The sequence below is a fragment of the Lolium perenne genome, chromosome 7, assembly GCF_019359855.2.
Source record: "Lolium perenne isolate Kyuss_39 chromosome 7, Kyuss_2.0, whole genome shotgun sequence".
Taxonomy (NCBI): Eukaryota; Viridiplantae; Streptophyta; class Magnoliopsida; order Poales; family Poaceae; genus Lolium; species Lolium perenne.
In genome coordinates this window covers 270901005-270927050 of record NC_067250.2, presented here as the reverse complement: position 1 = coordinate 270927050, position 26046 = coordinate 270901005, and the positions used below count along the sequence as shown (strand labels likewise).

The window sequence follows — 26046 nt, the reverse complement described above, 5'->3', positions numbered from 1 at the left end:
CTGGTGCCAAATTCAAATTTGAATAGTTTAAAATCTGCCCCTCCAAATCTAGCAAACTTTATACCGTTGGAAAGCTAAGGAAATTATCTAGCCAATGCCACTGGTCCCACCTCCAAATTCGTAGTAGTTTTAATTTGCGAAAAATAACAAGACAGGGACTTTGGCAGATTCAAACTTTATTTAAAATTCAACCAAAATGGATTTTGAATTGATTCCAACTCTCATAGATCACAAATGATGTACTCTAATTGATTATGCGATAATCTAGCCAGGTTGTTTGCATGATCATGGACTAGATCAAAATAGTGGCTATGGAGCCATTTCTTGTGTAATTAAAACTTGGAATTCAAATTCTTTAATTAGTATGAGAGTCACCCTCTCATTTAAATCTTGATCTTAAGTAATATAAGAAGAGGTAATGACCTTGGGTTAATAAACCTCTGATTGTGATTACTTAAAGATTTTAAATCATTTATATGTTAGTTTTAAATGGCATAAGGTGTAGCACCTTATTTAAAATTTACTCCCTCATAATAGATATGAAATGTGACCTTGGTCAACTTATATTTCATACCTTATTATTATTGGTGGAGATTAAATCTTAAAAAGATAGAATGAGAGGAAATTATTTTCTCTCCAAAAGATTAAATAGCAATCCAAATCAATACTTATAATGAGAGGAAATTATTTTTCTCTTAAATAAGAATGAACCAAGTAATTCACCATGCCATGAATAATGTGATGTTAAGATTACTTGAGTGAACTCTTTGGTGTGTGTAAGTCTAGTATGCAAGATTGGTTTGGTATTTATACCTCGTATTCGTATATAGACGCTAGTAACGAGGAATACCAAGAGGAGGAAGGCTACTCTCAGGAGGAGGAGGAAAACTTTGACTCCTATCCCCACCAAGGCAAGCTAACCCTTGCTAACCACCATGATGCCAAGCTCTACAAGAGCAAAGCACCATCACACTTTAATTCCATGTATTACCTATCCCATGTTTTACCTTACAATTATTTTTGCTTATTTATTTTCAAAGTACTTTTGATTTATGATTTACCTGGTCTAGAATAGAACAAGATTGAAGGTTAACTTAGAGCAATTACAAGCTAGTTAGCACCCCTCATGAAATAGTGGCTAGTGCAAATCAAATAAAATTTGACTACTCTAGATGGGAACTTGGTGAAGTGAAATGACTTTGAAAGAATGAGAATTTGAAGGTGACATGGTTGACTTGGTGAATCTAAATGAAAACTGATGATTGGGTTTGAATGCGATACCCTTCCAATTATACAAGTACCCCCACAATACCTGATTATGGGTAGGGCTTAACTAGAAGCTTGTGTATTTTAGTATGGGTTCCCTCTAAACAAGCATCATAGGGGTTACGCCGAGGCTGCCTCCGTATGTGTGAAATGATGTGAATATGAGGTGAATGTACGACCCAAGCCCTGTGCAGTTCCCGGGTTAACAGTTGGTTTTCACCGGGAGGCCAAGGTCATGGGGAGAGGTGCCTATACTAGTATATATAAGTGAAAGGTTATGGTTGATGATCCGCGTACTGAGTTACGATGATTCGGGGTTATCCTCGACGGATGTAATCAAAAGTTGTGGCACAAGAGTACAACCTCTGCAGAGTGTTAAACCTATTCGAATAGCCGTGTCCACGATTACGGACAATTGGGAAGGCCATACTGTTCCGTTATCAGGATTTTTGGTCTTAAAAAGGAATGATGATTTGAGTGGTGATTTTGAACTTGAATCACAAAGAATTTGTGGGAATGACACTAATGTTCCCAATTGAGCTAGTCTAGCAAATGATAAGTCTTTACTAAAGGTTTGATGAACTAAAACTTGGCTTTATGCAAATAAACCTAGAGCTTAGCACCCCCTTACTACACTCAATAAGTATTTAACCTAGTATTAGTTTGCGAGTACTTTAAAGTACTCATGGCTTTGCCCTGGCTATTCAAATGCCAGACTTTGAAGAGGAGCCACCGTATCAGGATGACGGACAACATGACGTCTACGATAACTAGGATCGTCTTCTAACGTCAAGCGTTGCCTGTGGAATAGATAGTCCACTACTACCTCGCTTCCACTACTATTTTTGTTGTTGAACAATCTATTTGTGTAATATTGGATCATGTGATCCGTTGTTGTAAGACAAGTATGTGTTGTAATAAATAATGACTCTGAACTACTTACTATTATGTCTCGCAAAAACAATCTTCCTGGGATTGCGATGTATGATATAATAGGCATCTGGACTTAAAAATCCGGGTGTTGACATCCTAAAGGAGCCAAAAAGTGGGCTGCAAATGGGTCTACAAAATATAAATATGACTCCAATGGGAATGTCGAAAATTATAAAGCACGACTTATGGCAAAGGATTTACACAAAGAGAAGGGATAGATTACAATGAGACATTTTCTCCAGTCTCATGTAAGGATTCCTTCAGAATCATAATGGCACCAGTTGCACATTTTGATTTAGAGTTGCATCAAATGGATGTAAAGACGGTATTTCTAAACGGGTGACATAGGCATCCCCAATGGGCATGCCAAAGATGGTACCCGGGGTTTACTAAAGGCCCACGACTCGATGAATATGAAGTTTGGGAGCCCAAGTTGATACTAAGGAAAGCTAGAGTTGTATTAGGAAATATAGACTTATAATTTTACGGGACGGGTTAGAAACCCTCCCGGACTCTGTAACTTGTGTATTACAAATCCCTCGGCTCCGCCTCTTATATAAGGGGGAGTCGAGGGACAAAGAGAGCATCGATTCATTGTTTCACGCAACCCTAGTTTTCATAATTGTCGAGTACTTTTCGGCTGAAACCTTCGAGATCTACTTGCCTTCTACTTCCGACTAAAACCCTAGTCTACAATCTGTAGGCATTGATAAGTTAATCCCTTGTCAATTGGCGCCGTCTGTGGGAATTAGAGGTGTCAAGGAGCTGATCTCGATGGCACGTTCAAGATCGTCGACTTTGTCAACCGCAAGCAACGCGATGGACAGAGGTAAACAGATCGAAACTGGTCTAGTCGATTTTGTTCCTCACCCGCCCTCCCGTTTGGATGCATATGTGTATATGGAGGAGCCCATGGAGATGACGTTCGGAAAATTCCACTTCCGCGTCGAGAAGGAAGGATCGTATCGTCTCAAAATTCCGATCTCGTCGGGATTATCGGCAGTCGATCCCGATTTTTCGAGCTCAACATCGTCAATCGAGTCAGGCGACGAGGAGATTTCGCTGCCACGCTTCATCAACACTTTGGCAAGTGAAAAACTCGTCAAGATCTTCAGCGACATGTCCTTCGAGTCGTCTGCGGACCTCCAATATAAGCGGCGATTCCGACAGTGTCGACAGTTTCAGCTTCATCGACAAATCCACCGCTATTGGAGAGGTCTTCACCGGTCTATATGACGGTGTCACCAATCTCGATAAAATAAAGTACCATCAGATCTATGCGATCGGGGAAACAAGCCGACCTCAGGAGGAGACGTCTGAACACTTCGACGAGCTGAGAAATCCATACGTCGACCCCGCTGATCTTACGCGAGGTCTAGGAAGCAAATATGCTGGGCCTGGAACGCGAGAGATGGTGCAATTTCCGCAGGCAGTATGGGATAGAGCTGCGAGAGCCATCGATGGCACAGAACCAATGACCGTGACCGCGACAACGGAGGAGCTACAAGCATATCAATATAGACTCGCATGCGCTAGGCGACAACTCGAGAAACAAAAAATCGAGTTGGATAGGAGGCAAGAAGCGGCATCAGCATCAAGCAGGCGTAGAGCGGAGCTGACTCGACAATCAGGTACTTCGGGAAGCAGTCACAGGGAAGCTCGCAACAGGGCAAGATCTCGACTACACAACATACCTGAAGCTGAGAGGAAAAATCTGGTTCAAAACCTCGACATGTCCTTTATGTCGATAGACATGAGGGGGAACATTATCCCTAAGACACCAGAAGCTGGGTACATGGCGACGCAAGCCTTCATCCTCGCATCCAAGCCACCTCCCGGAGATCCAAGAGAAGCACTGTACAATATGGCCATGGCAGGAGTTGGAGCCATGGGAACGGCGTTTATAAATTCGCCTCCCGAAGGATCAGCAAGGCAAAATAGTCCATGACCTACTGCAGCAGCACCAGGTCCCGAGAGAACAAGCGGGGCAAGAGACACAGCAACACAAGCACGGGTGGACAGAGCACGACAAAATAGAAGGGAACATCGGCATTCCCCAGAAATAGATGAAGAGGATATGTGCGGGTTACCATGCTTTACAAGGAGGGTCCGGAAAACTCGAGTTCCTTCAGGGTTTTAATTACCCGATAATTTCAAAAAATTCGATGGCCTGCAAGATCCCGAGGATTGGTTAGTTGATTACCTCGAGATGGTGAAGCTGATATGTGGAACCAGAGCAACAACCATGCAGAGCATTCAAGTACACCTGAGTGGAGCCGCACGATCTTGGATAAAGAAGCTTCCTCCGGGTTCCATCGACAGCTGGGATAGCTTTGAGGATGTATTCGTCAAGAATTTCAGATCCACCTGCAAAAAAACCGCATCGCTAGAAGAGCTGAGGGCGTGTAGACAAAAGCATGATGAATCAATGAGAAAGTACATCCAGAGGTGGAACATCATTAAAAACTCGGCAGAGAACATATCTGACGAGAGAGCAATAGATGCGTTCGTGGCAGGAATTCGACGAGGAGATTTTGTCGAAGACTTGGGGAGAACCAACCCAAAGACAGTATCAGCATTAATGGAGATAGCAAACAGGTGGGTAGATGGAGAAGATGCTGTTCACAATAAGCGACATAGGTCACCGGAGGAGGACCGCAGTCGAAATTTTCAAAATAGACGACGATTTCCTCGGCAGTTCTCGAGTTATGATGCTCCTGGCCAAATATCGGCTGGTTTTCGAGGAAACACTGGAGGAAACAATAGAGATGAATATCAAAGGAGCAGCGAGCAGCGAGGCGACAATAGAGACGACTCCTTGAATAACAGGCACAATAGTGGACCTAGGTTCCAAAGACCATATGTATCTCCCGAGGATATGAGGAACGGGCCATGTCAGATGCATTTCTATCTCGACAATAATGGGAAGAGGCGGTCAGGACACCTGCAGAAGGATTGTCGAAACTTTCAAGCAATGTTGAAGTTTGCAGGGCAAGCCAATGCTCAAGCAATAAATAGAAATCCCCAGGGGCCTAGGAGTGAGATACACCTACCGCCCCCTCCCGCAATTACAGATGAAAATCGGCACCAGCTCAGAATAGCGGCAGCACCACACCCACCTCCATATATCGACCCCAACTGCAACGGTGCGGTCTCGATTATTCAGAAAGCTAGGCCGTCTAACAGGGCTCAGAAAGTAATCTCGCGTCAAGTGTTCATGGCAGAAAAGATGCCTCCACCAACGATTGAGTACCTAAATTGGTCGGGACAGGACATTGGCTTCACAATAGCGGATCACCCGCAGCAAGTTCCTCGACCAGGGCAGTCAGCACTTATCTTACCAGTAGTGATCGCAGGATTCGACGTATCTCGAGTATTCATAGATGGAGGCAGCAGTCTAAACCTTATGTATGCAGATACACTAAGGAAGATGAACATATCCCTGGCAGACCTAAAACCTACGGACACACGTTTCCATGGCATCACGCCAGAGAAGCCAAGTTATCCACTGGGGAAGATCAATCTCGACGTTCAGTTTGGAACCCGAGAAAATTACAGAATAAAGATGCTGGAGTTCGAAGTTGTGGATTTCCCGTCGCAATACCACGCCTTATTGGGACGACCAGCATATGCCAGGTTTATGGCGGTACCACACTACACGTACCTGTTATGGAGGTTACCTGGACCTAAGGGACCGATTACACTCAAGGGCAGTTTTGCGTTAGCTGATAAATGCGACAAGGATTTTCATCGACTGTCAGAAACCTTCGGGATGCAGGCAGAATATATGGCGTCAAGGCTAACAACTGATTATGATGTGTTGCCAGATGTAGGAAGGCCACTCAGGGAGCCAACCTTTAACACTACCAAGAATTCTAAGGAGGTACAGATTCACCCAACAGATTCAAAGAAAACGACGTCTATTGCAACAGACATGGACCTCGCATAGGAAAGTGCGCTCGTCGAGTTCCTCCGTGAGCACTGGAAAATCTTCGCATGGTGTCCAGCTGACATGCCAGGAGTACCCAGGAAACTTTCCGAGCACCACCAAAACTTGGATCCAATAGCGAGACCAATTAAATAACCTTTGCGGCGTTTCTCGGAACCAAACCGCAAAGCTATGCTGTCGGAAATTGATCGACTCAGAGAAGCTGGTTTTATCAAAGAGTTACATACAGAGGCCACATGGGTAGCCAACCCAGTGTTGGTGCCGAAGAAAAACACAAAAGTCCTTCGCATGTGCGTCGACTTCACGTGTCTCAATAAACATTGTCCAAAGGATCACTTTCCCCTTCCAAGGATTGATCAAATTATCGACTCCACGGCAGGATGTGAATGTCTTTCCTTCCTGGACGCATATTCTGGTTATAACCAAATCAGACTAAAAGAAGAGGATAAGGACAATACAGCGTTCATAACACCTTATGGCGTGTTTTGCTACAAAACAATGCCCTTTGGTCTGAAAAACGCAGGAGCAACATATCAGCGGATGATGCAGAAGTGTCTTGCAACACAGATTGGAAAAAACGTACAAGTGTACATAGATGATGTCGTCATAACAACAAAAAAGGAATCAACGTTGATCGAGGACCTAAAGGAAACTTTCGACAACCTAGACAAGTTCTGCCTCAAGCTGAACCCGACAAAGTGCTCCTTTAGCGTTCCTACGGGAGAACTTCTTGGGTTCCTAGTTTCAGCGAGAGGGATCAAAGCCAATCCAGAGAAAATTCAAGCTATCGTAATAATGAGGAAGCCAACAAAGTTGAAGGAAATACAACAATTAACTGGGTGAGTCGCAGCTTTAAGCAGATTCGTTGCCAGGCTGGGAGAAAAGGCGTTGCCGTTCTACGCTCTGATCAAGCAATTCAAGGAGAGAAGTTCCAATGGAACGAAGAGGCAGACAGAGCTTTTGAGGATCTCAAACGCACAATTTCGACACTACCAATCTTGGTGGCGCCTAAAGAGAAGGAACCTCTCTTGTTATACATCGCAACCACGCCTCAGGTGGTCAGTACAGCATTCGTAGTCGAAAGAGAGGAAGAAGGAAAACTCCATGGAGTACAGAGGCCAGTATATTTCATCAGTGAAGTTTTATCGCCTTCAAAACAGCGGTATCCGCAGTACCAGAAGCTAGCATATGGAGTGTTTACAACCGCAAGAAAATTACGGCACTATTTTTCGGTGCATCCGATAATAGTGGTCAATGAGGCACCTTTATCCAATATATTAAACAATCCAGAAGCTACGGGTCGTGTCTCCCTGTGGGGAATAGAACTTTCCCCTCGGGACATCACGTACGAAAAAAGAAAAGCAATAAAGTCGCAAATTTTACCAGACTTCATCGCTGAGTGGATGGAGCAACAAAATACGGGACCCCCGGATTTATCAAGAACCTGGACTATGAACTTCGACGGGTCCAAGAGATTAGAGGGAGTTGGAGCAGGCGTGATACTAATATCACCTGAAGGTGACAAATTAAAGTATATCTTGCGGATGACGTTTCCAAACGCATTTAACAATGAGGCAGAATACGAAGCTCTCATACACGGGATGAAGATGGCGAAGGCTTGTGGCGCAACTCGATTAAAAATCTTTGGCGACTCCAAAATTGGTGGCTCAGCAAGTCATGAATCAATGTGATGCAGTCAATGATAGTATGATAGCATACAAGGAAGTATATAACGAGCTAGAGAAGCTGTTTGATGGATGCGAGGTAATCACATCAGCAGGCTGAGCAACGATGAAGCCGATGTTCTTGCAAACATTGGGTCCCAGTGTCTCGCGATTCCACCAGGCGTGTTCTGGGAGGAGATAGCCGAGAGATCTACAAAGCTGAAGAAACCAAAGAAGAAGGAGAAGGATAAGAAACCCTCGGGGGCTACAAAAGAAGCACTGGAAGAAGAAGAGGAATCGGACCTACTAATGATGGTGCAAATTCCGTGGATGCAAGCATACATATCATACATCCTAAGAAAAGAAATACCCGACGATCCAGTTGAAGCAAGGCGAGTTATCAGACGTTCTAAAGCCTTTACTGTGGTCAAAGGAGAGTTGTACAAACGAAGTATTTCGGGAGTGTTACAAAGGTGCGTTACACCCGAAGAAGGAAGGATGATTCTGAAGGATGTACACGAAGGAATATGTGGTCATCACGCAAGCAGCCGAGCTATAGCAGCCAAGGTTTTCAGAGCAGGATTTTATTGGTTGACAGCAATCGAGGATGCGAAAGAAATAGTTCGTACTTGCGACGCGTGCCAGAGATTTGCCACAAAACCTCACTCTCCGGCAGCAGAATTGATGCCAATACTGTTGTCTTGGCCCTTTGCACTGTGGGGTCTCGATATGGTGGGAAAACTACACAAAGCTTCGCCAGGAGGATACGCGTACATGCTCGTTGCTGTCGAAAAATTCACAAAGTGGATAGAAGCAAAGCCGATAAATTCACCAGGCGGAGCATCTGCGATCAAGTTCGTGAAAAGTATCGTCTTTCGGTTTGGAGTACCTCATAGCATCGTCATGGACAATGGTAGTAATTTCACATCCAAGGAATTCAAGGCATATTGTGCAGAGGTAGGCATCAAACTACACTTTGCGTCAGTTGCGCACCCGCAGACCAATGGTCAAGTCGAGAAAGCCAATGGTATCATCTGCAATGGTATCAAGAAGCGCATGCTAGCACCATTGGAAAAAGCTCGACATACTTGGCCAGAAGAGTTGCCCAGTGTGTTATGGAGTATTCGAACAACACCAAATACAGTGACACAGGAAACTCCATTTTTCCTGGTACATGGAGCTGAGGCAGTATTGCCGATAGAAATAGAGCATGATTCTCCGAGAGTAACGGAATATGACGAAGAAACTTCAAGAAAAGCATTGGAGGATGATGTCGATGCACTCGATGAAGCTCGAGATGAAGTGTTATCACGGGTCACCAAGTACCAGCAAGAACTGAAAAACTACCACAGTCGACGTTTGCGGCCAAGATCCTTTCAGGTAGGCGACTTAGTTCTTCGGCTCACACAAAAAAGCCATGAAAAACTCGAGTCGCCGTGGCTTGGTCCTTACATCGTCACAGAAGTAATCGAAGGAGGAGCATACAGGATAAAGGACAAGAAGACAGGGGTCGCCGAGCAAAACCCCCGGAACGTGGCGCAACTTAGGCGGTTCTACGCTTAGAATCAAAATATAGTTCCTCCCTTGTAAAAATACAATGTACTGAAACGCCCGCGAGCTTTCAGACGCACTCTTTTCCTTTTCAGGGCACTGAGTGGGGCTGAAAATGTTTTTAATGAGGCAGGCTCGCGGTGCTACAATACAGTAAAGATATTGATGACATACATCTTCTTTATCGACACGCTCTGGGGCTCGCGCCCAGCAATTACAATATAGATCTACAAAATACAAAAAGATAGTTTTTTGCTTTGGTACAAAATACCTCGCAAATCAATAAAGATACAAAATAATGGCCAACAAAAGGCTCGGGAGCTTTTCAATATAGATTATATCTATTATATACTAAAAGCAAAATACGGATCTAAAATAAAGCAACCACGTTTGTCCACATATGCTTAAAATATATAATATGTTGATCTTAATTTTAATGGCTGAGATTAAAAGAAAACAAGTCTTACGTACTACAGTAATCATGTACACATGAGAACTTGACACGTTAGGAAAAAGCAAAAAAATATCGGATGCCATAATTGGGTCATGTAGCTATCCCACCCATCACGATGTAGAAAATCATAAGATTAGACTAGGAAATATGTCCGTGCGTTGCTACGGTTTAATAGTTCACCTCGGTAAGTACAGTGTGTTTGGATTGTAATAGTAGAATGTGCCAAAATTACAGCATTCTATTTGTGTCATAGAAATAAAATTGGCGAAAAATAATTAGGATTTCATGAATAACCAAACACCATAGTAGATAGTATCAAAACAAATATGGACACCAAGTTACATAAATCGTAAAAACTATAGCCAAGTGGACATAGCGATAGAAAGAACGTGCTTTTGAATCAGAAAAAAGAGAATGCAACTATCTGGTCATGGATAGCCCTGCTCGAAATCCTGAGAAAAGGTCTAGACTTGTTTCCTAGATGGCTGGGTCGGACTTGGGTAGCCGCAAATGACCATTTAACAAAGCGGTCTAGCCCATAGCCTGATGGACTTTCCGGGCTTTTGGTAAAGCTCGAGCCTAATTTTTATGCATCAGTCTTTTGTCAGTCTGGCCCGGCCCGACAGATGCTCATGTATGTTGTGAACCAAAACACATGAAAAACCTATTACTAACAAATATTATAAATATATAGTACTCCCTTCGATACATAAAATGAATCGGAACTTAGTACAAAAGTTTAATTTAGTACTAAATTCCTGACAATTATTATGGATATAGATTATGAATTGGAGGGAGTAGCTAATAGCAAATACGTGCACAACCCCACATAAAACGACCAAGGGTAATGCTAATCAGGCCAGAAAGGGGATCAGGTTCATTCCATGAAGAAAAGAGGAAGCGGGCCAGAGGTTTGAGTGGTTGAGGAGCTTTGGGTGCTGATTCAGTTTCAGGGGGATGGTGAAAGGTGGAGTAGCATCGGCCGCCACCATATTATTGCGTCCGGGTTGAACCAAACCGGGAATCGGAGGCAGCTTGCAGCTGCAATTGGAGGCAGCTCACAACCAGAACCAAAACTGCGCCCAACCGGTCATGGTAACCCTAGAGCGACAGAAATTTCAGCGATTTAGTCGAATTGAGGATTGGATCCAGGTGTATCTTTCCGACAAAGAGGGATTGGTGGTCGGGCCTCGTCCTGGGGATGGGATTTAGGTGGTCATCCTCCCGCGCACAAGCTCATGCTGACCTGAATCCTCCAAGTTCCGCTCGTCCAGTCGCTCAAACCCGTGGCGGCCGCGACGAGCCTCTGTCCATCGCGCCACCATTCCAAGTCACACCCTGCGCAGCTTCGCGCCATCCCCGACCGTCCAGTGCGCGGCTCCTGCATGAGATTCTTCTATCCTTGAATGGACCTCTGCCACCGAGGCCAATCCTACCGAAAATTTGACTCCCCCGCCGCCGGATCTGGTAGCAGGAACTTCTGCTGGGTGAATCCATCTCACCCGCCGCCGGATCTAGTCACCGGAACGGCTGCCATGGGAGCGCCTCCAAGTGCATCGCTCCTATCGGGAAGGGATTCCTCGCGTGTGTTGGTCTGCTTTTGTTTTTTTTCCTTGCGAGACGGACTGGAAAGGGGCGAAACGGTATCTAACTTAACGGTGGCAGTGTGGTGTAATTCTGGCCAACTTCAGTGGCAATAAAAAACGGACCAACAAGAAGCCCTTTTACTTTTACTAGTACAAATGCCCGTGCGTTGCTACGGGGCCTCAAATTTTATTTCTCAATGCACAAATATAATTCACAACTCACTATAAAAATTCAAAACTATTGTCAAATACCATTGTTTGAGAGAACATGAAAAACGATGCAAAACCTGGAAGGTGATCTACAATGCAAACTGGAAAATAACTCATAGTGAAGGTATAATACATGTTAGATGATAATATTGAGTTACCTTAATTAGTGGTATTAGACTTACAATCAGTTTATTTTCAGGCCAGAGCATCAACGAACACATCAATATCATCATGTCACTCTTTAAGAAAATGTTCATCTTTTCACCTTTCCAACAAGCCCCTCAACTTCACCTCTTTCACCATTGCGTTGTTGTAGTCACCTCACTAACTATGCCAACAATGTATTTCATAGTCATCTCATCCAACGTGTCACTCCAATGGACTCAAAGAGATTGAACAATCATTATGCTACTCAGAGTGCAACTCATAAGAATGCAATGTCAATATAATGCCCTGCTTTATTTACATTCAAAAATGGCGTGTAGCTATATTAGACATTTAAAAAATTGTACAAGAAAAATACAAATTTTATATTCGACTAAGATTATTGCTTGGTAGGTCCGGTAAGTCGACGGCTCATCTGGTTGTGGTGAAGATCCTGCAAAACCATGAGAAAAATAAACCTATATTCTCTCAACCCGCTCTACTTCCCAACAAGTAGTACCACACACAAGTTCAAATAATCATGAATCCTCTGTGCTCTTTCATGCAACAAACACAAGCAATCAAAATAGCATCATAGGATAATTAATAGAGCTTCTACAACGAGAACATGTACAAGAATTGGCACTTGCTGCTGCTCTAGTACAGTACGTGATCCGCTGAGTGGGACTCACGTGAACGTCGGGTACGTTTTAATCTGATGCATACATCATGCAGGCATTGATCGACCGATCGACCGAATTAAGAATCGCATCACAGCCAAAAGAAATCATCCACCGCCCTTTGGCGTATTCTAGCGCATTCTAGCGCGTACTCAGGTGAGGGCAATTTCACGGCCGCCACCGCGTGTATGCATTCCCGTGAACGTCGGGTAAGTTTTCATCTGATGCAGACATCATGCAGACATTGATCGATCAATCGACCGAATTAAGAATCGCATGGTGCACACAGCCGGACAGCCCAAAGACATGTATGCACGCACGATTTGCACCTTTGCATCTCACACATGCTGCTGCAATACTACATGATCTATTTTTGGTTCCGTTGACGAATCTATCCTTGATGGTCGATGGCTTATGTTGTAGAGGAGCTAGACTTGTAGCTGCTTACGTGTGGATTGGAGCAAGGCAGCAAGCCCTGGCCGGCCGGCCGGCATTGGTATGATCTAGGCCAGCATGCTCCTTTTATATAAAAGAGTTTTGGCTCTTTTTTTTAGATAAAAGTCCAAACCAGCAGGCTCTTTTCGTTGCCCTAATCGTATTTCTCTGCAGATGAATCTAATACGGTGTAATTAATACATAATATTTTTTTTATTTTGTAGATGAATCTATTATGCACGGTCAATGGCTTGATGCAGGAGAGGAGGATGTGTTCCTTTTTTTCGTGTGAAAAGGGATGCCGTCGGCTGCCGTCTGATGGGCTGCCGAGCGGTGAAACTTCAGCAAACTGGTGTTGCAGCTGTTCACCTCCTCGACACCGTCAGAGTTGTGTGGTATGTTGATCCTGTATTACTGATTGGAGAATAAGAAAAAGTAGCACAACGTACTTCTCTTGGCAAGAAGGTAAGTGGATTTGGCTATTTAGGATAATCTACAATTCTACATGAAACCATGTCTGCTACCTGATTTTTGTTTACCAATTATATACGAGCATCACCCAACAACATCCTAGAATTGGTATAGTTGCAGTAGTCATGAAATGCATTTTTACTAACCTGTTGCTGAAATGGCTGAGGAGTTTGCTGTCCCTGCCCAGACCCAGCACCAGAGCGCCTCATACCTGCGCGTGGACCCTGAGGCCTTGTTGGACAACTGGAACAAAGTAATTTGGCATATGGGCACCACCAGGCCTCATGCCTGGAACAAGCTGTTGCTGGAAACCGTATCCCGACTACATGAGAGTACACATGGGATCAATATCCAGCGCTCATAGTTTTCATTCAAGTTCATCCAGGTAAATTAAGCACCGCTAGAAAGCATGTATATAACATAATGAACAGAATGACTACAATTTCGAGTGAAATGTCAAATGAACAAGACCAGCCAAAAAGGTGTTCAATGTGACCATCCCAGTCCAGAAGAGCTAATGCAATAATGTTGGCAGGTGAAGAGTACTACATTGCCAGATTTAATTTAACTCGAGACTCCAGAGTACCTTCCCAACCGAACACACATGGAATTAAGAATAAATTTGATACTGAACACTGATATTCTTTCACTCATATCGAAGTGATAAACCATTACTCCCGACTGAACACATGGCATTAAGAATAAATTTGGTACTGAACACGTCATATTGTTCTCCTCAAATAAAAGTGTTAAACCTATTGTTAAACCATTACTGCCAAAGAATATCTCTATTTACACACACAGCATTGCCAAAATCCTGTGACATGTATGATAAAATAGTACAATTCATATTGTACAACCTAGTGCTAACTTATTTTGTTTACCATGGAGATATATTGCTTCTCCTTCATTACACTTACATGGGGAGAACCTGTAGGTAACATTAAGTTCAGAATTAAAATAAGAATAGAGCTTATAGCAGTACCTGAGGGGGCATCATAGCAGGTGGAGCTTGCCCATAGAAGACTTGCTGCCCAAGAGGAGCCATGGGAGGGTACATGGGAAGTTGAGGAGTCATGGAAGGTGTCACTGGTACAGGCGCATCTGAGAGAACTGAGCCTGAATGATATGAAATTTGTTACCATCAGCATATTAATGATGAATGGTCAAATATAGTTAAAGCAGCCTTGTCCAAATCTCAAGAAATTTCATCAAAAGCAGGAGCCATGATCAATTAAGTATTACATGAAACAATATTAAACCCATAATTTAAATTGATGTGTAAACTATGGAAGTGCCCATCCTCTATTCCTCCAAACATGAACAAAGAAGTTTTGTTGAGCACCACGATTAAAATACAAAAGCTTAAGTTCATAATAAGAATTATAATAAGATCAAGCCATGTAGGATAAAGTTCATCGTGCTAGAAAATATTGAATCATGTCAGATGGAATTGCAATATCTTTGCAACATTTCCATACCTGCATTTCTCCCGCTTTGCAGCTTTGCAGCATGTTGTAGCTTGTAGGAGGTATATGTTTGAATGTGAGAAAGGACTCCATTTTTGGATTTGATCCGTTAAGTATACTGCCTGCCAAACATCTCCCATCCGAGCCCACCTAGAGAAAATACCAATGATTAGACAACCTCTAAACAACGAATAATCATGAGAAAATTTATGCAAGTGCAAGACTACATGCAATGCTCCTATTAACTCTACCTCCGGCACCGAGCGCCGTCATCTGACTCTTATATTCTTTTGAGATGTGTACTCTCCCCAATGTGAATAACGTCCATGTGATCCCTTGCACACATGATATTACTGAACAACAAAAGCAGACCAAGAATTAGAGGTTCTGCAAGAAAGCTTTCCATATTGCAATGAACATGGGAAGAACATCAAAGAAAAATTTGTATTTTTTTGACCACGCCTGCTATGCAAGAATAATCTCTGATTAGACCACCAGCAGCTACCATATCATCACTGTACACCCTATTCTAAACCAAATATATATCATGCCAAATTCATACAGGGAAATCGATGTACTCCTCCGATCCATATTATTTGATGTTAATATAGATGTATGTAGACACATTTTAGTTGTAGATACATTCATTTTAGCATCAAGTAATATGGATCGGAGGGAGTACTAAAACTACATTGTGCATATACATAGGGCATGTAGATACAGAGGAGAATAAGCATGTATGAGCATCCAAGATTACCTTGCACCTTAAAGGAGAATAAGAATGTATGAGAGCATCCAAAATTATCCTTTGGAGCTTCCATCTACTCAACACAAAATAGCATATCGCGTTGATCCAAAATCCCTGTTGAGTTCCTATCAGGCTCACCTGCAACCAAGGGGGCAGAGGGCCGCAGAGCAGGATAGATCAAGGACAGAGCAGGATAGAGCAAGGACAGAGCAGGGGGCAGAGGGACGACAAAGCGGGTGTTCGGAGAAGTTAATGTAGAAGGCGAATGCTACACCCTTGTTGATTCCGTCAGCTGCGTAATCTCAGGGCTCCTCGTTAGCTGGAAACATCACTGCATCCAATGGAGATTATTTGCTAGAAAGTTAAGTATTGGACAACAAAAAAATTCAATTTTTGTACGAACATGTTAGCATTTCATTTCATGGATGTCAGACAATAGCAACCGTTGACAACAAAGAGATATTATGAATGACAAGTCCATAGGTTGCCGGCCGGTGATGAGCTCCGTGCGAGAGGAGAACACGTCCGATTAATTACTCCATCAACTTCCCTATCGATGCGTGCTCCGGGGGCAAGTACCTATATTCAGCACAAATTCAGAGTTGACACTCGTGTAAGTTCCCCGTTTTCTTTCCTCTTGCTGAGATGAATGTTCGTGCAACAAGCCCATTTCAGAAGACAAATCATTGATTCTCATGTAGCAAGCACTTCAGTGATTACACCAAAACATCAAATATTCAATTGAAAGGGTAAACACAATTCAGATCTCAGGCCAAACAAAATATAAATTGAAGTAGAACTTTTAGTTTTTTTTAGAATATATCAATTTAAGTAGCTCTGGCTGATACAAATTATTCCTAGCACAAAGTGGAAGTAAACTGCAGGTATGAAACAACAAACAAAACAACATTGAGCAAATACACCCTATGTATGAATAAATAAACCACAGTACTCATTTCTTTTCCCAAATTGGTGTCTCTAACTCTATAAAACTGAGCAAGATCAAAATGCAAAATGCTATGTCACACAACAAAGGGCTCTTGCACTTCCACAGTTGACAAAATTGTGTGTCCAAAATCATAGTATAAATCAAAATTTTCAGACTCAGCTGCGCAAGGGTTGGCCCAGTTATACACTTATACTAATTCAAAACAATGGGACATCCTGGAAAAAGCAAACATTGGGAAGCGAAGGAGGAACAGATCGAGGAATGGTGTTACCGGGTGATACATGACCCCGTCAGCTTTAGTTGACCAGTGGTGGCGAGCTGGGGAGGTACATGCTCTGAACCATGAAATCTGCATTGTATAAACAAAAAATGAGAGCGCTACAAAAGCTTAACTAACAATATATTCACTGCATCAATGTGGCCGATATAGTAAGGTGCTTGTAGGTGTTGTGCTTGAGTGATAGCTCTATACATCTAGACAATATACCAAGATAGCTAGCTAGCTTGTATGTGCGTGAGTGCTAGTGACATCAATCTAGCAGGCTAGCTTGTACGTGCAAGTTTCACAAGACAAGAATGAATATATGTCTCCCTTTTTGAAGAAAAATACTGCAGATTTTCTCCATTGTCTTTCTTACTATCTCATGAATTATGAAAACTCTTCCACCACAATATGCAGTAATAGGGAAATGCCAGTAGATTTGGGACTGCCTACCTTGGCACCCGCTCGTATCTTGACATGTTCTCACTTCCGTGAGGAGACTGAACGCGAGGGATACAACGGTGCACACGGCAGCGGCATGGAAGATGCTGCGGGATACCGCGCATGGATGAATCCTAGTCAAGACGCCCACGAGGATGCCCGGTACATCGCGACCTGGATTCAGACCGACGAGGTGTAGGCGGGTCTCTGGCTTGAGGAGGCCGGCGGAGGGAGCGGCAGTGAGGGGCTGGAGTCGCATCGCTGATCCTAGGCCGCAGCGGAGGGATCGTCATCCGGCGAGCTCGAGCTCCGCTTGATGGGCCAAAGACGAGCAGGGGATGGCCGCGGGCTAGCCCTGCTCCATGGGATGACGGATGCGGGGTAAGACGAGGATCGACTTGGCGACGATCGGCTGGCCAGGGGCGTGCGCAGGCCGAAGGCCGAAGCAGCCAGGTCCAGGTGCAGCGGCGGCGGAGGATGTGTGGGAGGAACCCTACTCTTCTGTTTCTGTCACGAGGGAAGGATGACGAGCTCCGGGGCGAAGGTTTCGGGTGCTGGGTTCAGGTTCCATCGAGTTCACGGCCTGGTAGCTGGGCTTCGGCCCAGTTGAGCCCGTGCGGAACGACGAAGCGAACGACAGAAGGACGACGAAAATAAGAGGAGAAGGGGGAACACGTTCCTTCTTTTTAAGTAGTAGAGATTATTAGGTACTAGTAAATATGCCCGTGCGTTGCAACGGGTTAATCATGGGTTGATAATAGAAGTCTCCAATCTGCTATTTCTCCTCCTAACACTTGATCACCTCAATTTTGCCCCCTGTCTAACCTTTTGGACCAAAACATTTGCATAGCGTGAAATTTGCCTAAATATTTATTGACCCATTTAACCATAGCCTCGGTTCGCTCTTTCCCTGTTATTCTTCTCTAACATACTACACTTGGTGAAATCCAAGGAATTTAGAGAATGGACTATCCAAATATCTTGCACTATTCCTTAATGAAGTGTGCAATTTGAGAATAATTTTGTCGCCGGATCATGTGATCCTAAGATATGAGATCCACCCACACCCAAACCTGGAAAAGCGGCAGGCTCTAGTCGAAAAGGGTAGAATATGTCAGTTTATAATACTTTCATTCCTCATAACTATGAATCTCAATAGAAACAATGCCTGGCGACAACCAACAAATAGGTTACTCCTCAATATGTCAAAGACACCTTTATATTTAACTCAAAGAATGTTGTTTCAACAAGAAGGGCGGGCCTTGTGCAGCGGTAGAGCCTCACCGCCTGTGACCAAGAGGTCCTAGGTTCGAGTCGCGGTCTCCTCACATTGCACTTCGTGAAGGTAAGACTTGCCACTAACACCTTCCCCAGACCCCGCACAGTGCGGGAGCTCTTAGCACTGGATACGTCCTTTTAATGTTGTTTCAACAAATCATCAGTAGAGCAAATAAAAAATTTGTTACGAAACTGCAAAAAGATTGCATTTTGTTTTCTCTGAAAGATACAGTTGAATTTGCCTCACGCTGTAATAATTTGAAAGCTCAAATAATTTATGAAGATATGTTAACTCTTGAATACTCAGCGATCTTGTCACTTTGATTTAATGCTTGTATTAGTCTCACTGGTGGAAAAAAGGGCTTTGGTCGCGGTTGGCAACTGCCATTAGTCGCGGTGGCGCAACCGCGACCAAAGCAGCGCGACTAAAGGCCCCCCCCCCCCCTTTAGTCGCGGTTCCTTACGAACCGCGACTAAAGGCCCATCCACGTGGGCCGCAGGGCGGCGCTGAGGCGGAGGACCTTTAGTCGCGGTTCTTCTGGCCAACCGCGACTAAAGGCCTCCGCAGGGTTTAGGGTTTTAGCCCCCCTCCCCCTAAATCTGGTTTCTTTTTAATTTGTATTGTTTTATTTCTTTTGGGTTTTAATTTTGAAGGAGTTTCACATATTCTACGGTACTGTATACATACATGCATATGAATGTACAATTTCAAACAAATTTGAAATTAGAACCAAAAAGAATTCAAGAGGAATATACAATATATATTCAATATCGGATGACCATATACAATATATATTCAATATCGGATGACCATATACAATTTTGAACAAGTTAGTTACAAATTCTGGTGCATATAAAGTTCTACGTCATCGTAATAGTGTTCTCCTCTAGGATCGATGACTTCCCTCGCCAACCATCCAGCTAGTTCCTCTTGAAGTGGTCGGAAGCGAGCTTCTGGACTAAGCGTCTTCCGGAGGTTATTCCTCAGGATGTTGTTCTCACACTATGGTCCCGCTCATTGCGGTATCTCCGGATCCTCTCACAAACATAGTATCCACATAGATTGGTCCCCGGTGGCTGAATATCCCAGTCGTCCGCACTGCCATTTTAAAATGTAGCTCTTTTTTGAATTCACCGACCTTGGTATCTACGAACTGTCTCCAAACCCTACGAGGCAAAGAAAATTAAATAAACAAGAGAGTTATTAATTAGTTACTTGATATTAGGAAATGATGAACAAAATAGGCCGATCGATATAGAGCGCAAATGAATGAAAATAATTACTTTTGCATCATTTTTCTCATGTCGCCCCAAAGCGCCGGATCCATATTCAGAGAGTCGTGGACGAGAACTGAGGAGGTCTGAACTTTAATTACCATAAGAATCCAGTGGAACCTGCGGACACGATACATGCACCCTCATGCATAACTCATCGATTAGCCACATACCATGCATGGAGTAAACAAAAGAGAATGTGCTCAAGACAGAAACACTCACCCAAAATGGTAAGGAAATAGAATATCACTTTTCTGTTGCTGTTTTCTAATAAACCGCGAAAGGTCATCCTCCACGTCGGCGGGGTGGTGTTCTAACACATGTGAATTAACGATGTGTGGGTCAATGAACCCAACATCATGGATGTTCCTTATTCGCATTTCCCGCTTCTTCATTCTGCATAATAGCGTACACAACAAGATAGTTAGGACAGTGCAGGCAATGAACGAGATGGGGTAGAAATTAATAAATCACTTACAGAACGTAGCAACTGATGATAGATTTGTCGAGCTCGCGCAGATTGAACAGCTGGAACAATTCACTCAGAGGAATTTGTACCCAGTAATGTTTGAAGTGATGCTCATATTTAACTTCCGCATAGATATAGTCTTTGGCGTTTTTATGTTTTATGTAACCCTTGTACCAATTTAGCAGACCTAGCATTTGTCGAGGTAGATCCCCTTCCCAAGCGCAGCTCGACGAGAGGGCCATTCTTCACATATGTAAATACTACGTCCTTCATTGGCGCCTCATCAAGGCCTAGCAGTGCACGAAGAGTGATACCTAACTCGGCCGCTTGTTCTCCGGCACTCGTTACGGTCAATCCATGTGCCGCAGGCTGCTATGATATCGGGGGCATCCGGATCGGCGGCTTGCACTATGAGCGGGGCGATCGATTGTTTACTTTGTTCCCCGAGCTGGGCAACTTCTTTCCCCCTTTCTAATTTTGACTCGGCCTCGTCCTTCAAGGCTTTCTTCTCCGCCAACTCTTTCCTGTTCTTGAACGCGAGTGCTTGCCTACGAAGTTCACGTAAATAGTCGTCAGGCAGATTCTTCGCGGCTTGGGACGGTGTGTTCAAAAATGACTTAGCCCACTGCTTTTCCTTGTCAGAATATACTGGCTTGGGCTCGCCCTCTATTTTCTTCTTGACGCTCGCCTTCCATTTCTCTAAATCAGCAGCCGCGCCCGCCTCGACTTCCTCGGCACTACTTTCCCAAGGCCTCCTGGGGAGAGGCTTCAGTGATACCTCCGGTACCTTTGTTTTCTTAGGTACGTAAGGGTCCGGGTTAATAACCCAGGACTGCTTCTGCTTCTTCGCCGGAGGTGGATTGGGGGGCGGTACCGGTGTCTGATCACCCGCCGGACGAGGACTGGGGGGCGGCGGCGTCGGCTGACGTGAATGAGGTGTATTAGGTGAAGCACCACCGCCACCGTCACCGCCACCGCCTGTTGGAGATATGCCCAAGAGGCAATAATAAAAGTGGTTATTATATATCTTTATGTTTATGATAAATGTTTATATACCATGCTATAATTGTATTAACTGAAACATTGATACATGTGTGATATGTAAACAACAAAGAGTCCCTAGTATGCCTCTTAACTAGCTTGTTGATTAATGGATGATTAGTTTCATAATCATGAACATTGGATGTTATTAATAACAAGGTTATATCATTATATGAATGATGTAATGGACACACCAAATTAAGCGTAGCATAAGATCTCGTCATTAAGTTATTTGCTATAAGCTTTCGATACATAGTTACCTAGTCCTTATGACCATGAGATCATGTAAATCACTTATACCGGAAAGGTACTTTGATTACATCAAACGCCACTGCGTAAATGGGTGGTTATAAAGGTGGGATTAAGTATCCGGAAAGTATGAGTTGAGGCATATGGATCAACAGTGGGATTTGTCCATCCCGATGACGGATAGATATACTCTGGGCCCTCTCGGTGGAATGTCGTCTAATGTCTTGCAAGCATATGAATAAGTTCATAAGAGACCACATACCACGGTACGAGTAAAGAGTACTTGTCAGGAGACGAGGTTGAACAAGGTATAGTGTGATACCGAAGATCAAACCTCGGACAAGTAAAATATCGCGAGACAAAGGGAATTGGTAATGTATGTAGATGGTTCATTCGATCACTAAAAGTCATCGTTGAATATGTGGGAGCCATTATGGATCTCCAGATCCCGCTATTGGTTATTGGTCGGAGTGAGTACTCAACCATGTCCGCATAGTTCGCGAACCGTAGGGTGACACACTTAAAGTTGGATGTTGAAATGGTAGTACTTGAATATGGAATGAAGTTGGAATATTTGTTCGGAGTCCCGGATGAGATCCCGGACGTCACGAGGAGTTCCGGAATGGTCCGGAGAATAAGATTCATATATAGGATGTCATTTTATGTGAATAAAATTGACGCGGAAGGTTCTATGGAAGGTTCTAGAAGGTTCTAGAAAAGTCCGGAAGAAACCACCAAGGAAGGTGGAGTCCACATGGGACTCCACCTCCATGGCCGGCCAGCCCTAGTGGGGGAGGAGTCCCAAGTGGACTCCCCCTAAGGGGGCCGGCCAACCCCCACATGGGAGGTGGAAATCCCACCCTTTGGGTGGGAGTCCTAGTTGGGCTAGGTTTCATCTCTTTTGGTAGTTTTTGGGTTCGGGTCTTATTCGAAGACTTGGACACCAACACTTGGGATCCACCTATATAATGAGGGGCCAAGGGAGGGGGCCGGCCACCCCAAGACCACAAGCTGGCCGCCCCCATAGAGTGGCCGGCCACCCCCTCCCAAACCCTAGCCGCCCCCTTCTCCTCCATATTGTCCGCGTAGCTTAGCGAAGCTCCGCCGGACTACTTCACCGCCACCGACACCATGCCGTCGTGCTGTCGGATTCAAGAGGAGCTACTACTTCCGCTGCCCGCTGGAACGGGGAGGTGGACGTCGTCTTCATCAACAACCGAACGTGTGACCGAGTACGGAGGTGCTGCCCGTTCGTGGCGCCGGAACCGATCGTGATCAAGATCTTCTACGCGCTTTTGCAAGCGGCAAGTGTACATCTACCGCAGCAACAAGAGCCTCATCTTGTAGGCTTTGGAATCTCTTCAAGGGTGAGACTCGATAATCCCCTCGTTGCTACCGTCTTCTAGATTGCATCTTGGCTTGGATTTCGTGTTTGCGGTAGGAAAAATTTTGTTTTCTATGCAACGTTATCCTACAGTGGTATCAGAGCCGTGTCTATGCATAGATGGTTGCACGAGTAGAACACAATGGTTTGTGGGCGTTGATGCTCTTGTTATCTTTAGTTGAGTACTTTGCATCTTTATGGCATAGTGGGATGAAGCGGCTCAGACTAACTTTACATGACCGCGTTCATGAGACTTGTTCCTCGTTCGACATGCAACTTGTATTGCATAAGAGGCTTTGCGGGTGTCTGTCTCTCCTACTATAGTAAAGATTCAATTTACTCTTCTATTGACAACATTAGTATCAACGTTGTGGTTCATGTTCGTAGTTAGATTAGATCTATATCGAAAACCCTAAACCACGTAAAATATGCAAACCAAATTAGAGACGTCTAACTTGTTTTTGCAGGGTTTGGTGATGTGATATGGCCATGATATGATGATGAATATGTATGAGATGATCATTATTGTATTGTGGCAACCGGCAGGAGCCTTATGGTTGTCTTTAAATTTCATGTTGAGTAGTATTTCAAAGAAGTTGTAATAGTTGCTACATGGAGAACAATCATGAAGACGGCGCCATTGACCTTGGTGCTTCACCGACGATGATGGAGATCATGCCCGAAGATGATGGAGATCATGTCCGTGCTTTGGAGATGAAGATCAAAGGCGCAAAGACAAAAGGGCCATATCATATCACATATGAACTGCATGTGATGTTAATCCTTTTATGCATCTTATTTTGCTTAGATCGCGACGGTAGCATTATAAGATGATCCCTCACTAAAATCTCAAGATAATAAAGTGTTCATCCTTAGTAGCACCGTTATCAAGTCTTGTCGTTTCGAAGCATCTCGTGATGATCGGGTGTGATAGATTCTATAAGTACATAGAACGGGTGCAAGACAGTTTTGCACATGCAGATACTAAGGTGGCCTTGACGAGCCTAGCATGTACAGACATGGTCTCGGAACACGTGATACCGAAAGGTAGAGCATGAATCATATGGTTGATGTGATGAACACTTTGAGTGTTCGCCATTGAAATCACACCTTTTCTCGTGATGATCGGGTTTAGGTGCGGTGGATTTGGTTCGTGTGATCACTAAGACAATACGAGGGATATTGTTTTGAGTGGGAGTTCACTTAGTTTTTTAATTATGTTGAATTAAAATTTGAACTCAATTTGTCATAAACTTAGTCTAAACTATTGCAAATATATGTTGTAGATATGGCGTCCCCAATCAATTTTAACCAGTTCCTAGAGAAAGAGAAACTTAAGAGCAACGGTAGCAACTTCACCGACTGGTTCCGTCATGTGAGGATCTTCCTCTCTGGCGGAAATCTGCAATATGTGCTTGATGCACCGCTAGGTGACCCTCCAGCAGAAACAGAAACCGATGAAGTAAAGAATGTTTACGCGACTCGGAAAACTCGGTACTCTCAAGTTCAGTGTGCCATCCTATGCAGTCTGGAATCCGATCTTCAAAAACGTTTTGAGCACCACGATCCTCATGAGTTGATAAAAGAGTTGAAGACTATTTTTGAAACTCATGCGGCTGTGGAATGCTATGAAGCATCGAAACAATTTTTCAGCTGCATGATGGAAGAAGGTAGCTCCGTTAGTGAGCACATGCTCGCCATGACCGGGCATGCAAAGAAACTCAGTGACTTGGAAATAGTTATTCCTAACAGACTGGGGATTAATCGTATCCTTCAATCACTGCCACCTAGTTACAAGAACTTTGTGATGAACTACAATATGCAGAACATGAACAAAGAGTTACCTGAACTCTTCGCCATGCTTAAAGCTGCTGAGATTGAGATCAAGAAAGAGCACCAAGTGTTGATGGTCAACAAGACCACCAGTTTCAAGAAACAGGGCAAGTCTAAAGGAAAATTCAAGAAGAGTGGCAAGAAAGCTGCCACGCCTCCTATGAAACCTAAGAACGGCCCTAAGCACGATCTTTGAGTGCTATTGCATATCTTGCAAGGAGAAGGGACACTGGAAGCATAATTGCTCCAAGTATCTGGCTGATCTAAAGAGCGGCCTTGTCAAGAAGAAGAAAGAAGGTATATCTGATATACATGTTATAGATGTTCATTTCACTGGTTCTCGTTCTAATACCTGGGTATTAGATAATCTTGGTTCTGGTTGCTCATATTTGTAACTCGAAACAGGAACTAAAGAATAAACGACAAGCTGCTGAAAGATGAAGTGACGATGCGCGTTGGAAACGGATCCAAGGTCAATGTGATCGCGATGCACACTTCCTCTACATCTACCTTCGGGATTAGTTTTAAGCCTAAATAATTGTTATTATGTACCTGCGTTGAGCATGAACATTATATCTGGATCTTGTTTAATGCAAGACGGTTATTCATTCAAGTCTGAGAATAATAGTTGTTCTATTTTTATGAATAATATCTTTTATGGTCGAGCACCACAAAAGAATGGCTTATTTCTATTAGATCTCGATAGTAGTGATACACATATCCATAACATTGATGCTAAGCGAATTAAATTGAATGATAATTCTACTTATATGTGGCACTGTCGTCTTGGTCATATTGGAGTGAAACGCATGAAGAAACTCCATACTGATGGATTACTTGAATCACTTGACTTTGAGTCACTTGATAGATGCGAAGCATGTCTAATGGGAAAAATGACTAAGACTCCATTTTCTGGTATGATGGAGCGAGCTACTGACTTATTGGAAATCATACATACCGATGTGTGTGGACCAATGAGCGTAGCATCGCGCGGTGGTTATCGTTATGTTCTAACCTTCACAGATGATCTGAGTAGATATGGGTATATCTATTTCATGAAACATAAATCCGAAACTTTCGAGAAGTTTAAGGAATTCCAAAGTGAAGTAGAAAATCAACGTAACAAGAAGATCAAATTTCTACGATCTGATCGTGGAGGTGAATATCTGAGTTATGAGTTTGGCATGCATTTAAAGAAATGCGGAATACTTTCACAATTGACTCCGCCGGGAACACCTCAACGAAACGGTGTGTCCGAACGTCGTAATCGAACTCTCTTAGATATGGTTCGTTCTATGATGTCTC

General features: G+C 43.7%; 1 long non-coding RNA gene across 1 annotated transcript; it reads right to left on the bottom strand.

Annotated features, from left to right (window-relative positions):
* Positions 1-12005: 12005 nt before the first annotated feature.
* LOC127311756 (uncharacterized) lies at positions 12006-14498 on the bottom strand. The gene is made up of 3 exons (XR_011748195.1): positions 14329-14498; positions 13490-13665; positions 12006-12211 (listed from the first exon to the last, which is right to left on the bottom strand). It is a non-coding gene; the product is annotated as an uncharacterized lncRNA (long non-coding RNA).
* Positions 14499-26046: the final 11548 nt, after the last annotated feature.